At 45.6% G+C, this 11,404-nt stretch overlaps 2 non-coding genes across 2 annotated transcripts; one reads left to right on the plus strand and one right to left on the minus strand.

Moving 5' to 3' along the window:
- Positions 1-5,535: 5,535 nt before the first annotated feature.
- On the minus strand, positions 5,536-5,608 carry TRNAV-AAC (transfer RNA valine (anticodon AAC)). The gene has a single exon. It is a non-coding gene; the product is annotated as a tRNA-Val (tRNA).
- Positions 5,609-7,953: 2,345 nt separating this feature from the next.
- On the plus strand, positions 7,954-8,025 carry TRNAE-CUC (transfer RNA glutamic acid (anticodon CUC)). The gene has a single exon. It is a non-coding gene; the product is annotated as a tRNA-Glu (tRNA).
- The last annotated feature ends 3,379 nt before the right edge of the window (positions 8,026-11,404 follow it).

Here is an 11,404-nt window from a genome sequence, read left to right on the forward strand (position 1 = left end):
GGGTCTGTGAGTGGGTGCATAAGTGTCTGAGTGGGTCTATGAGTGGGTGCATGAGTAGCTGAGTAGGTCTATGAGTGGGTGCATGAATATCTGAGTGGTCTGTGACTGGATGCATGAGTGTCTCAGTGGGTCTGTGAGTGTCTGAATGGGTCTGTCACTGGGTGCATGACTGCCTGAGTAGGACTATGAGTGAGTGTGTGAGTGGCTGAGTGGGACTGTGAGTGGGTGCATGAGTGTCTGAGTGGGTCTGTCATTGGGTGCATGAGTGTCTGAGTGGGTCTATGAGTGAGTGCATGAGTGACTGAGTGGGACTGTGAGTGGGTGCATGAGTGTCTTAGTGGGTCTTTGAGTGGGTGTGTGAGTGGCTGAGTGGCACTGTGAGTGGTGCATGAGTGTCTGAGTGGGTCTGTCAGTGGGTGCATGAGTGTCTGAGTGGGTCTGTCAGTGGGTGCATGAGTATCTGAGTGGTCTGTGACTGGATGCATGAGTGCCTCACTGGGTCTGTGAGTGAGTATGTGAGTGTCTGAATGGGTCTGTCACTGGGTGCACGACTGCCTGAGTGGGACTATGAGTGGTCGCATGAGTGATTGCGTGGGTCTCTAAATGAGTGCATTACTATCTGAATGTTCTACCTCCTTTGTCACCAATATTCACAATCTTGTTGCAACGTTACATAGGCCGAGCATTGCAATGTATTTGCAAATATTGCATGTGGTGAAAATTGTTTTTTTTCTGATGTTTAAAACACATAATATGACCTTTAAACACTTCCATATCCCACCTTGAAGTGAGGGTACCTCCAACCTAATCCCTTATACCACTATTATTGGTTATTTTCAGCCCCAGGGACCGTGTCCTGTTCCATAAAATAGCGGCAGCAACTTTCTGCTTAGGATGTGGACAGCCAATCACGGCATTCCAGTTGGTGCGTGCATTGGCAATTCATTGTGAATTTGTTGGGAAGTATTTGTGCTTCTAGATATACAAATTTGGATTTCTTTAATTTCTCTAAAACTACTGAACTGATTTACACCAAATAACAAGAAGTGTGCTTTCCGCACCAAAAAGCTATTATTCTGCCAAATTTGGTGTAATTGCGTCCAGTGATTTGGACTGTAGTCTTGTTCAAAATTCCTATGGGAATTAAAATGGGAAATGCACTTTTTTTGCCCCCCCACTTTTCCTTGACCCCAGCTTGACAGATCGCCCCAATACTTTCCATGCACAACAAGATGCCTGAGCACACTTTTTCTGGAAAATTCCCTGAGCATTCGTCAAACGACGCCAAAGAAATAGCCAAGTCAAAAAGCACTTTTGAATAATGGTCTGTGTGGTCCACCAACCCAGGAGTGGTGATTACACAGTAGTCGGTTACCTCTGAGCATGCAGTGCTGAAGTGCACAGGTGTGAAAGGACCATCAAGGTGTATCCCACAGGTGCTGGAGGACATCAGTCTGGGAAAGGTGCACGTGCATTAACTTATTGTAACCTAACCGAGAGGATTACTTTTTGTAACGTGAATCATTTCTGTGTGTTGGCCCCTCTAGACCAGTGGTTCCCAAACTGTGGTCCGCGGACCCCCAGGGGTCCGTGACACATTCTCAGGGGGTCCGCAGGCCTGGACTGGGAGGAAGGCATTTCTCCTCTGACAAACACTTGCATTTTTTAAATAGTTATTGCTTCTCTTGAACACTTTTAAGAGCACTGCACACTTCCTGGTACATCTTTCCAACAAAAATAAAACCATCAAGATTACTCTAGTGATTAATGTCCCTGCTGGAGAGAGGGGCAGGAGTTTTGTCTAGTGGCAGTTCTGACTCACAGGTAGCACATAGGGTTAATATGCCTGCTGCAAAGAACCTGTATCCGGCAAAGAACAGTATTTTATGTGCATAGCACAGTCGGTTACTGCTTTTGTTTCTTTTCTTACTGTGCAGTACATAAGTCATAATCATAATCTAGCACAGTGATCTATGAACTGGTATTTAGGAGCTGCATGCAAACTGCAAATCACAAATTAGAAGGTTATTCTTTTCCCTAGACTTTTATTTTTCCTGCGCTGCTAAATAAGGTTTGCTTGCATAGAAATACATTCTTGATATTAAAGTCAATACTAACCACTGTGCTGTGTCCTGAGTTTGTGCTTCTCCAAACTAAGCACTCTTTGAAGATGCCTACCAGTGTGGATGACGTGAATCCTACACCTTGTCTTCCCCTGTAAAGTGCTCTGACTCCCTACACTGGTATGAGAGGAGCTATAAAACAAGTGAATTACATGTGCTAGAGAGGCTATGGAGAGATGAGAGGCTCTTATGATTGTACACCACACATTTATGTAAAAACACATTCTCAGACCCATATACCTAAAGATAAAAACAGGGATCGCTTGGGAAATGTTGAATCTGACCTGAGGATTCAGCTTTCCTAAATAAAACTAAACATTGAGAAGTTAGTCGCTGAGATGCAGTGCCGACCTTCCCATTAAAATGTTTCCATTTTGCATATTTTTCAAATACAAAATAATTATTTCGTTAGTAATTTGAGCGTTTGTTTGGTGTGCACTTGTTTGTGTATTTTTTGCAAATTAGTGTTTTAATGTTTGAAATTTAAATCGTACAAGTTGCTTGAGGGGCCACGACTTTCAGTAATGACTCAGTGGGGGTCCCCAGGAGTCAAAAGGTTGGGAACCACTGCTCTAGACGATGGGAGGAGATGGACAAATCACTTTTAATAGATTGTTTTTTACAGTTATAACAATTCTTTTATATAAGCAAGGTGCTTTATAGTTTGGTTAAACTAAACCTAAGGATTAACTAGATTAATTCAATTACAAACTTGGAAGAGAACCAACCAGTAATGGCTGATCCTGAAGACCACACAATGTGTGTGTATTCGTGATCAGCCCTGGAGAGTACACAATGTGTGTGTGTTTGTGATCAGCCCTGGAGACTACACAATGTGTGTGTGTTTGTGATCAGCCTTGGAGACTACACAATGTGTGTGTATTCGTGATCAGCTCTGGAGACTACACAAGGTGTGTGTGTTTGTGATCAGCCCTGGAGACTACACAATGTGTGGGTATTCGTGATCAGCCCTGGAGACTACACAATGTGTGTGTGTTTGTGATCAGCCCTGGAGACTACACAATGTGTGTGTATTCGTGATCAGCTCTGGAGACTACACAAGGTGTATGTGTGTTTGTAATCAGTGCTGGAGATTTCCTGCCTGTGTTTGTGTAAAGACTGGTGCCTGCCTGTGTCAGTGCCTGCGGTATGAGCAGTGCCTGTGAGTGATGGAAGCAGCTGTCCTGCTGTCTGACTGTAAAGGGACAGAGCCCGATGTCTGTCTGTCCTTGAAGGAGATGAATGTATAAACACGTATTAAATGGAAAGTTTCTGAGATGTGTTGCTGTTTATGTGACGTCCAACACTGCATTAGAATAATAAAAGCATTTTAAGTTACTGGTTGAAAAAAAAGATGTGTTTCTGCCCGGTCTAGAACTGGGGCCTTTCACATGTGCGTGAACGTGATAACCACTACACTATGGAAACCTAAAGGAGACACAAAGAGGCAGCTTCAGCTCTGATGAGTGAGTGCTGAGTAGCACCAACTGCAGCAGTGACGCGTAGTGCAGAGTATTGTACACATAGGAGGTCTCTCAGTGAGTGCATAGAACTGATTTCTGCACATATAGGAGGTCTCGGTGCGTGCATAGAACTGACCTGCACAGATAGGCGGTCTCTCACTGAATTCATAGAAGTGACTTCTGCGCTGATTGGAGGTCTCGTCTCTCAGTGAGTGCATAGAACTGACTTCTGCACAGATAGGAGGTCTCGTCTCTCAGTAAGTGCATAGAACTGACTTCTGCACAGATAGGAGGTCTCTCAGTGAGTGCATACAACTGACTTCTGCACAAATAGGAGGTCTCTCAGTGAGTGCATAGAACTGACCTGCACAGATAGGAGGTCTCAGTGCGTGCATAGAACTGACCTGCACAGATAGGAGGTCTCTCACTGAATTCATAGAAGTGACTTCTGCGCTGATAGGAGGTCTCGTCTCTCAGTGAGTGCATAGAACTGACTTCTGCACAGATAGGAGGTCTCGTCTCTCAGTAAGTGCATAGAACTGACTTCTGCACAGATAGGAGGTCTCTCAGTGAGTGCATACAACTGACTTCTGCACAGATAGGAGGTTTCTCACTGAATGCATAGAACTGACTTCTGCACAGATAGGAGGTCTCGTCTCTCAGTGAGTGCATAGAACTGACTTCTGCACAGATAGGAGGTCTCTCAGTGAGTGCATAGAACTGACTTCTGCACAGATAGAAGGTCTCTCAGTGAATGCATATAACTGAGTGTTGTAAAAGCATCATGTCTCTCACAGAATGGACATCGCTGAAGGATTCACGGATTAGTGATCTCTGTTCACATCTAATAGGCCTCTCACTGAACACTCAGTGGTGAATGATGCACAGACACGAGGTCTCTCTTCACAGCTAAGCGCTCTTACTGAATACAGATCACTTAGCGCTGGAGATTACACAAAGTGTGTGTGTAATCAGTGATGGAGACTACACAATGTGTGTCTGCGTTTGTAAGCAGTCCTGGAGATTACACAATGTGTGTGTGTGTTTGCAATCAGTACTGGAGTCTACAAAGTGTGTGTACATTTGTAATCAGTGCTGGAGACTACACAATGGATGTGTATTCGTGATCAGCCCTAGAGACTACACAATGTGTGTGTGTGTTTGTTTTCAGTGCTGGAGACTACACAATGTGTGCGTATTTGTAATAATTGACGGAGACTACACAATATGTGTGGGTTTGTATTCAGTGCTGAAGACTACACAATGTGTGTGTTTTTTTATTTTGTGCTTGAGATTACTCAATGTGTGTGCATTTGTAATAAGTGCTGGAGAATACACGTGTGTGCATTTGTAATCAGTGCTGGAGACTACACGGTGTGTGTGGATTAGTAATCAGTGTTGCAGACTACACAAAGTGTGTGTAATTGTATTTAGTGCTGGAGACTACAGAATGTATGCATATTTGTAACCCTCCCACATTCTCTTAACTCACTCCTGGTGCCTGAGTCTCTCACTAACTCACACTCTCTTAACTAACTCCCAGTGCTTGTGACTTTCACTCTCTCATAACTCACTCCTAGTGTCTCACTCTCTCACAAACTTTTAACTCACTCCCAGTGAGTATCCCTGAGGACCCTCAGTTGTTGTCACTTGTGCTTTAGGATTCTATGTTCAGAGTCTGGACATTTCCTGCCTGTGTTTGTGTAAAGACTGGTGCCTGCCTGTGTCAGTGCCTGCGGTATGAGCAGTGCCTGTGAGTGATGGAAGCAGCTGTCCTGCTGTCTGACTGTAAAGGGACAGAGCCCGATGTCTGTCTGTCCTTGAAGCAGCTGAATGTATAAAGAGATTGTAAATAGAAATGATGTTATATGTGGGTCCTGTGGAGTCCTAGAGCGCATTAGAACAATAAAAGGAGCAGCTGTTGTGAGTTAGAGCAGAAAAGAAAAGTGTATTTCCGCCCGGTCTCGAACCGGGGACCTTTCGCGTGTTAGGCGAACGTGATAACCACTACACTACGGAAACCCACATGGAGCACCTTGAGGCAGCTTCGGCTCTGATACCCAGCTGGAAGTACATGCAGCGCGTTATATGGAGTGCACTGAATGCTGTGCACTCAGGAGGGGTCTCAGTGCTTTCAACTGAATGCTGCAGAGATAGGCCTCTGACTGATCACTCAGCAGTGACTGATGCACGGATAAGAGGTCTCGGGGACTGAACGCCGATCCCTAACCAGTGTCTGAGGCTCTCACTCTCTTAACTCACTCCCAGTGCCTGAGTATCTCACTCTCTTAACTCACTCCCAGTGCCTGAGTCTCTCCCTCTCTTAACTCACTCCCAGTGCCTGACTTTCCCTGATGGTGCCTCAGTTGTGGTCACTTTTGCTTTAGGATGCTATGCTCAGAGTCTGGACATTTCCTGCCTGTGTCAGTGCCTGCAGCATGCGCAGTGCCTGTGAGTGATGGAAGCAGCTGTCCTGCTGTCTGACTGTAAAGGGACAGAGCCCGATGTCAGTCTGTCCTTGAAGCAGCTGAATGTGCAAACACATATTAAATGGAAAGTTTATGAGATGTGTTGCTCTTTTATGTGGAGTCCAACACTGCATTAGAATAATAAAAGCATTTAAAGTTACTGGTTGAAATAAAAAAAGTGCGTCCGCACAGTGATCTTTCGCGTGTGAAGGAAATCTGATAACCACTACACCACAGAAACCTGCACAAGGCGCCTATAGGCAGCTTCAGCTCTGAGAAGCGCTGTGCACGAAATGCAGTGCTTAACACGCAGCACACTGATTATTGTACACATATGAGGTCTCTCCCTAAATGCATAGAACTGAGTGCTGCACTGATAGGAGGTCTAGCACTGAATGCATAGAACTAAGTGCTGCACTGATATGAGGTCTCTCACTCAATGCATAGAACTGAGTGCTGCACTGATAGGAGGTCTCTCACTCAATGCATAGAACTGAGTGCTGCAATGATAGGAGGTCTCTCACTCAATGCATAGAACTGAGCGCTGCACTGATAGGAGGTCTCGCGCTGAATGCATAGACCTGAGCGCTGCGCTGATATGAGGTCCCTCTGGATGCATAGAACTGAGTGTCGCACTGAAAGGAGGTCTCTCACTGAATGCATAGAACTGAGTGCTGTAAAAGCTTCATGTCTCTCACTGAATGGACATCACTGAAGGATACAGGGATTAGTGATCTCTGTTCACATCTAACAGGCCTCTCACTGAACGCTCAGCAGTGAGGGATGCACAGATACGACGTCTCTCTTCACAGCTAAGAGCTCTCACTGAATACAGATCACTTAGCGCTGCGAAGCTCGGGTCTCTGCTCTTCACACTTGCCAGACCGGCTCTTGCACTCTGTGGCTTTTAGTGACGTGTACATCGGTTGTGTACAGCTGGCGCCAGGTGTGTTTTTTGTCTGGATCCGTGTGTATCTTCACTTACTCCCACGAGGCAGACATACTCTCCACAGGAACCATTTTATAGCGCTACAGCTTCATTGTGTAAAGTCCGCACCAGCAATGAAGGATGAAGGGTGAATCAGGCCACGAACCCACTCAAAAGAAATGGGCTCCCACGGGTGTGATGGAGACCTGCTGGGGTGTTGGGGTCCTGCTGGGGGAATGGAGAGCAGGGTGGGTGGCGTGGGCTTGGTAGGGTAATGTGTTGAGGGAGTTTGGGGGAGCTGCTGGGCTGCTGGGGTGATGGAGGCCTGGTGGGTGATGGGAGCCTCCTGGGGTGATGGGGGCCTGCAGGAGGGATAGGGCCCTGCTGGGGTGATGGAGGCCTGATGGGTGACGGGGAGGGGCTGCTGGGGTGATGGTGGCCCTGCAGGAGGGATAAGACCCTGCTGGGGGATGGGGACCCGTTGCCAGAGACCCCCTGGGGTCTGAGGGGATTGCTGCAGACCGAGCACCCGACAGTCCTTTGGAACATAGACTGACATTGACCCAAGTTTGTGTAACGTGTTGTTTGTGCTTCGTGTGTCAATAATGTGTCCAAGTAAAGACACACAAGGGCAGTGGGAGTATCTCCTATGACTGATTAGTAAAGTCAGTAATTGTAAAGTTCAATCTTCCTCACAATCTCAGTGTGTTTGATGTGTTTGTGTTTCTTCGACTTTCCCCAGGAGCCTCAGACCTGGTCTGGTCTTGTCCGTCTGTCTCTGTTTCTGTAAGTGCTTGTTTGACTCTCATCTGGTACTTTTGTGAGTTCGGATTTCCTGTAAAGACATGGGCAGGATGAAGACAAAGCTGAAGAAATAAAACCTCCCTGCAGAATCCACCACAAAGATCCACTCACTGCACCTGCTGCACCATTGCATCCATGAAGCCCGGTGCAGAGAGTGGACGCAGCGCTCCCTGGTGGTCTAGTGGTTAGGATTCGGCGCTCTCACCGCCGCGGCCCGGGTTCGATTCCCGGTCAGGGAAGACATTTGTTGTTGATTTTCTCCTTGAACGACTTGTGTTTAATTACGTCAATTACTTTATGACGTGGCCAGTATTAGACGCATTGATAACGGTGCAAAATGGAAACATCTTAATGGCAAAGATATCACTAGTCTTTCGACTTCAGGTGACCTCCCGCTACCCCATCCCTTATTGGGAGCTGCAGACCTCCCTTAAACTGTTTATAAAACATGAGCATTAAAAACAATGCCCAAGCTACTGAAGCAAGTATACACCAAACAGATGTACAAATTGAGAAATATTCTTGTTCATCCGCAAAACAAATAGAAATGTGAATGGGAAGGCTGGAGTTTGTCAAAGTCTGCTTATTTTTCAAAGATGGAGTTATAAATTAGCCTCTCACACATCACTTTGTTTTTAAAGCTCCTGACGCAGCCTCTCGTTTTCTGGGAGCAGATAGCGCTTCAATGAGACCAACAATAGTCCACGCCTCTCTGTGCTATACTTGTGCCGCTCCAACTTCACTTGTAGCCTTTGGTTTCAGATCCCTTCACATGAATCTTACAATTTTTCGTTTTGTTATGTTATCTGTACATACACTGTTATTCTACTAATATTACATGTTATCTATTTCTGTGCAAAGCCACAAGGACTCATCAGGCATCACGGACCCCAGGGGTTCACAGACCACCGGGGACCCCCGGAGGTCCTTGGACCACTGCTTAAAATTTGCTAACACACAAAGCAAACGGGCAGGACTTTCTTGGGAACTTGATGAATGAATATCTAGAGGGCGGCTTTAGCATTGGTGGCCCCCGTGCGAACATCTTTGTTGGCCCCGCCCCCCCATGTCCCCCTTTTTCATAGATTCCTCACCTACTGCCCTCCAGTGGGCTCCACATCTCTCCTTAGCCCGTCTCTCACATTTACTTACTTTATAGCGCTTCTCATCCCAAGGTAGAGTGTCAGAGCGCTTTACATTACCAACATATTATACAGAGACAATAGGTCATACAAGTGTGTAAATCAATGTATAGGAGATGTTACTTAAGACAATGAGGACTGCAAGGTGTAGGAATGACGTCATCCATACTGGTTGGCTTTATATGTTACGACTTCTTGGTCTGGAGAAAGGAAGAGGAGGATTTACTACGTTTTCCCGCAGCGCAGTCCCCAAGGTGCTGCGCAGTGTTCACAAACAGTGCACAACAGCACCATATCTAGTAATATATGGTGCTGCTGCTCTCACCTCTAGTGCTAGTGCAGAGCTGTGTCTGTGTTGTGAAGCACAGGTTTTATACTCGAAGGTTACACTTCCTGCACAAATTCTATGCTTTGACAAAGTTTAACACTTTACTACGTTGCAGCAGAAATTGAGATGAGGATGAATTTCTTGTTAAAATACAGTGTGACATGACAGATTTGCCGTTCATGGTATTACATGTAATTTTGTGTTATTTTGCTGAACGTTCCGCTAATTACATGAAAGCAAATTATGCAAATTAAGCACACCCCTGTTCCGTAGCTGCAGAAGCTCAGAACGGGACTGGACCTGCTGTTTGAGACCCGTGTGGGGACCTGAAGGGCTGAACCCCATCCCACTTGTATCGAGGACTAAGAGGTGGACTTCAAGGATCAGTTGTCTGACCTCCTGTTCGGCTGCAAGGACACAACAAGCTACAAGAGGCCTTATTCCTGGTGTTCCCAGCTGGCGAGCAGCAACTGGAAGCAGACTGAGCCCTGCTTGTGGCCTCTGCTGAAAGTCCTGCCCCTATCTCAGAGCAGTGCTTGAAATGGAAAAATTAAAGTGCAGGTACTCTGTGCTAGAGTACCTGCTTGTTTCCGAGAAGTGCCGGTACTCTCCACTTAAAAGTATTACGTTTTTCTTGAGATGTGCCGGCACTCTACCTCTCAAAATAAAAAAGTATCGGTACTCAGTACCGGACAGTACCTGCCCATTTCAAGCACTGTCTCAGAGGTTTGTTTTTTTGTCTATGTTGTTTTATACAGCTCAAACTATACCCAAAGGTTTTGGAGCGCTTTACATGAGCTTACGTTGCACAAGGACACATTCATGTTTGGTAGGCACGGGGAGATTACTTGATTTGCCCAAAAACACGGGATGTTGAGCCGACTCTGAGACTTGAACCTGGTTCCCCAGCTCCAAAGCCGGCAGCTCTGCAGAGGGAGAGGGAGAGGGAGAGAGAGAAAGACAGAGTGCGAGAGAGAGATTAAAAGGACTGTTAGGTGAAAATATCAGTTAAAACATACCGTTTCAAACACAGAAAGCAACTGAAATTCACCGGTTATCGTTATCTGATGCAGCTATAACTCATGACTTAAAGTTACTACAGCTCGCACCCTCGCCGTGCACTACTAAGTTTCTCATGTATTACATCAGTCATGACATGTTGTGTCATATCATTCATAACATCACTGCCACATCTGCAATGACATCATTGATGACAACACTGGACACGGTGGGGGGCTCGAGTTATAGTTCCTTCATTCAACTATAACTGGTAAATTTCAGTGGTTTTAAAAGGGAATATTTTAAAGGAAATATATACGTAACTAAATAGTCCTTTTAACCATATACACACATTCATACGCATGCACAAACACACCTTGCAGCAGCTCTCACTGTACAATTCTTTTGTTATATTTCAATGCAGACCACTGTCCTGGTCTCGCTGCTCCCTCCGAGCACTTCCTTCACCAACCCTTTTACTATTTCATTCAAAACAAGTATTGACAAAACATACTCAAGAGCTATTGGCTTTGTCGAAGTTTGATATTGTACAGGAGCATGACTGCTGGGCAGCATCACTGCAAGTAAAAGAAAAAGTGCTACGATGTGGCTAGAGCTGACCGACGTAGCGCTTTTTTTTAGGTTGAGCGATCTGTGGGCTTTTAACCACGCCCACCGCACCCACATCACTATCACTCGTTCATAGACTTGCCTTTCAAAATTCCTTTGTTATCATTGCTTTACGTTTGTCCCTTCTCGGAGCCGTTTTGTTACCGCCTTGGCGATCTACCCTTTACATGGATAATTACACTTTTGCTCATACGTTTGACTGCAAGCGAACTTCTTTTTCCTTTTGTGTCTCTCCTTTACGCTCCTGACGGCAATGGCGCATTAAATCAGCTTGTTTATGTCAACTGTTTTACTTTTCATTTTTAATTTATGTGGCAAGAAAAGTCTAGTTAGGAATTTACAACACTATTCGCTCTAACTCTAGCAAACGCAAGACCCATTGCATTGCAAATGTTTTTTCCCCATTTGTTTCAGTCATGCTGCATGGAAGCCGCACTTCTGTACAACATGGCTAAACCACTTGACGAGCTATTGGCTTTGGCAATGCTTGTTTCCACTGGTCATTGTCCCAGTGAGTTG

This window comes from Pleurodeles waltl, unplaced genomic scaffold (genome assembly GCF_031143425.1).
Source record: "Pleurodeles waltl isolate 20211129_DDA unplaced genomic scaffold, aPleWal1.hap1.20221129 scaffold_39, whole genome shotgun sequence".
NCBI classification, from domain to species: Eukaryota; Metazoa; Chordata; class Amphibia; order Caudata; family Salamandridae; genus Pleurodeles; species Pleurodeles waltl.